At 45.1% G+C, this 4,171-nt stretch overlaps 1 pseudogene; it reads right to left on the reverse strand.

Annotated features, from left to right (window-relative positions):
- Window positions 1-4,171, reverse strand: part of LOC129677185 (40S ribosomal protein S8-like) — a 9,629-nt pseudogene that overhangs the window by 1,449 nt on the left and 4,009 nt on the right.

Below are 4,171 nucleotides of genomic sequence, written 5' to 3' on the forward strand. Positions count from 1 at the left end.
AAGAAGAAGAAGAAGAAGAAGAAGAAGAAGAAGAAGAAGAAGAAGAAAGAGTAGGAAGAGAAGAAGGGTGGCACCATTTTTTTGGGAAAGGGAGCTGTGAAGAAGCATCCAATTTTCATTTGACCACATCCCATGGACATTCCTTGTTTATTTGCAGGTTCATGTGCATGTAAGTTCAGGTGTTCTCTGTCCATGGGGGTGGAGTCACACGTGGTTCTTAGGTCTCAACAACTGTGGCATGTGTCACTCAGTATGGCTGCTCCTTCCCAGTATTTGCCCCCTACCCTACACCCCTCCCCTGGAGGGACTGGGCTCCTTCCCAATCCCCACACTTCCACCAGATCCCTATATAACTCAGTCTCTTGGTCTCCTGGCCCAGGTGGCCTCTCTTGGTCTGTGGCTCCTCCCTTGCTCTCCTTTCCCCTGATCCTCTCATGGTCAGGTTTAGGCTGCCGGCCATGCTCAGCCTAGACTCTTCCCCTTGCTGCTTTCTCTCTTAAATCTATAATTAAAAATTCCACCCTTTAGGAGTAGTCGTGTCCTCCTTTTATTTCGTTTTTTTTTTTTTTTTTTTTTTTTTTTTTCATTCAGTTGTGAGCCTCCTGATGTTGCTGCTTGGGAGCCAATCTTGGGTCCACTGGAAGAGTGGTACATGCTCTTAGCCACTGAACCATCTCACCAGCCCCTCTAACTCTTTGTTCAGACTAGCCCGAGATTGCACAATTTCTGTGAGGTATGCCAGAGCCTGCCTGGGGTATCATGGATGTGTTAATTCCTCAACAGCACCTGGGTAGCTTTTCCAGTGCCTTTCACGTTCTCGTCCCTTCTTTCCAAGAAACTTCTCAGAGGTTCCCATTCAACCTATTAAGACAAGCTGCATGTTACCTAACACCGTAAAAACAGAGAGAGGAAACAGGCTAAAGTTTTTCTTGTAATTAAAACTTTTGCAGACTGGAACTTGATAATACCTTCTGCTGCATTGTCAAGAGGTGGACATTTCTAGATATTGTTTGCTTCTTTTTTGTTTTCCCTTAAGCTTTCTCCTGGGACTCCTCCTTCTGGATTGAAAACACCATTCAGCCCATTCGTGGAGTACTCTATGGAGGAGGGGCAGCTTTACCAGAGACAACAATACCATTTTCCTCAAGGATGTCAGTTGTATTGCAGTAAGTTTACTTTGCTCAGAAAGACTTGGGGGAGAAATATACACTAACCCTGTACGTCAGGTTTTCTTCCTCACCATCTGCTTTTCTATTGATGTTTGTATTCTGAGAGTCAAAAGAAAAGGTGCAGCCCTGTGGAGATTAACAGTCTAGGAAATTTGAGTCATCTCAAATTTGTTTCTTTCTTTTCAAGAATTTTATTTTTGGGTGAGATGAAGTTCTCCATGCGTGCTAGCAGACGCCTGTAATCCGTTGAATGTGGAGGAGAAGAACATCCTTTTACCCTCGCAGTTAATTTTATTTATTCTGAGTATGTGTAACGATGCATGCATGTGGGCGTACTCATGCCATGGTGTGCCTGCAGAGGTCAGAGGACACCCTTGCCTTAGTTCTGGAACGAAACTCACGGTATTAGGTTGCACATACACATCTTTGCCTTCCGAGACATCTTGCCAGCCCCTTCTTTCACTGTTAAGCAAAACCAACGAGTGAGGGGCCAGATAAGCCAGATGCTCCTCTGGACTTGTATGCGAGCATACACACATAGCATTGAGTTCAGTTAATGACCACCAATAAAAAGCAAGCTGCACACACACAAAAACACCTTTCGCCCCATGATGTGAAATTTCCACCCAGCAACATCTGGAGACGGCAAAGTCCAGGTGACTTGAATAGATGATTTGGGGGCGGGAAACCATGCTCAGCCGAGGACCTTTATGAATACAGCTTGTTGCCCAATCAAGTCACTGCAGCCCCAGGCACCAGTTTCAGAACCCTCTCCCCACCAGAACCCTTGTTCAACCCATTCCATGTATCGGGGGGGGGGGTGGTCCCCAGGCTTTGCCCCAAGTGGCTCATTGCCTCTCAGCGCCCTCTCAGACTTCAAGTTTCCCAAAATATGATATGCCTGCCTATGTCCCTTCCCCTAAAGTCTATGGATTAGCATCCTGTTCATATCCGAATCCTATTCTAGAGCTAACAGAAAAAAATAGCTGTGAAATAATGAATGCACCCTCAGAATCAGCAACTAGATGCTTTCTTTGGCCAAAATGTAGGCATCATGCTATCGCTTTAGTGGATTTTAGGGAAGAGGGCATTTTTTTAGTCAAACGCCAGCAAGCATATGATCATCAAACATGGCAATGCATCATGATAAAAAGTTTCTCATTTTAGAAGACTGGGACTTTTGTTGGACTTCACAAAGTTAACAATACCCTTTGAAGTTACTTCAGACTCCTATCTTACTATGTACTTAGCCCATTTGTTCAACCTTCTCTAAGAGAACAATGTTACAATCAACCTGGCTTGCTTTGGATTTGCTGGGTAATCACCTTTTACAACCTAAGATAATGTATAGCTGTAATCTTAATTTATGTTGGGCTCCATGCCTGACCTAGAACAATGCGTGTGTAGCAAGAATAGAGGTTGAAAGCAATCTTACAAAATGCATATCCACCATAAATACTGAACCCAACATACAGCTGTTGATAAAAAAATGATGTTTGCTATCTGGGTCAGCTGAGATCAGTTGGAGTCAGCAAGTTAACCTGTTGAAGATTTCTGTGAAGCATCCCCTCACTCCTTCCCCATGTGGTGTTCAGTGAATACAGAGTAAAACACTTTATTAGGACTAGCCCTCTCAGACAGACACACATTTACGCAGCCACAGACAGACAGACAGACAGAGGCACGGGGACAGTCTTCAGACAGGCGCAGATTCAAACGCGCACTGTATATTTCCTACTGCATATTTTATACTGTTTATTTCCTACCGAGTGTGATTTGTATCACCGGCCCAGTGTTGTCCTTTGTAAGAGTGTGGAGAGCCACACGTGGCAAACTCAGGTGGAGTGACCACAGAGTCCCCACGTGTTCTTCCTAAACCTGAATCCGATGCTTCTTTGCCTGGTCCGAGGTGAGCTACGCGCTCCTTCCTCTGTAAGATGGGGTTGGCAGTGACGCCGACTTCAGAGGGTGGCTGTGAAGGTGACAGCTGATATCTATAAATTCCTTAGAAGTGGTGGCCGGCAAGCAAAAGATGCTCATTATCAGCTGTTCTTATACCATTAGTGTTGCCTTATTGGGATGTTCTCTGCCCTGAGAAAACCTTCATCCCCATTGTTAGCTTTGACAAAAGTCCATTATGAGTCAAGAGCCTGTACCGGTAATTCCCCACTCAAAGGTCTACCTTGAATCCTTGTAACAACATTTCAGGAGGTTGTATTCCTTGAACAGGGGGTAGCGAAGAAATCGCGCACCCTTTTTACATGTACTTCTACATAGATCACTATCCTACTTCAGAAAGGGTAAGAAATCGCCATGCTCAATGCAGTCCCGGCATCTTGCGCCCTCCGGTGCCCTTCTGTGGAACTGCAATGGAACGAGAAAAGCATTATTTACCATGTTTTATTCCCGAGGTCCTAATAAAAATTTCGTGCAAATGGACTAAACTTGAAATTATATTTACATTTATTTTTGTCCTGCTCGGTCTAGTTTGACCGTTATCTCTGTTTTTCCTTTGCAAATTTGGTTGTTTCCTTTATCTGTCATTTTCGAATGCTTTGGCTTTGATTGTTTAAATTTTTGTCCTACGCTTGTCTCTTTCTCAGTTTGGCAAAGCCCAGCAAGGAGTATGACGTGGCAAATGACTGTGTCCAGGGACAAGCGGCCCTGAGGGGCCCTCGAAGGGAGGTGCCTTCAGGCAGGCTAAGGAGGACCAAGCTGGATTTAGGCAGGCGCTTAAGGCGGTGAATGGGAGCCACACCCTGTGTTGTGAAGACTGCGTTGACCAGAGAGGGCTTTGGGCAACCACGGTTTGCCTCGTGTGTCTAATAAACTCAACACAAAGAGCCCCCGTGACTCTCCCGGGTTTGAGTAATTCCCTAGGACCAGTTTAGACTTCCCAGTTCTCAAGCAAGGTTTAGTCACATTACTTCCCCAAATACTGTGTGTGTGTGTGTGTGTGTGTGTGTGTGTGTGTGTGTGTGTGTGTGTGTGTGTGTGTGTGT

Source organism: Psammomys obesus, unplaced genomic scaffold (genome assembly GCF_907164565.1).
Source record: "Psammomys obesus unplaced genomic scaffold, mPsaObe1.curated_primary_1811, whole genome shotgun sequence".
Classification (NCBI taxonomy): Eukaryota; Metazoa; Chordata; class Mammalia; order Rodentia; family Muridae; genus Psammomys; species Psammomys obesus.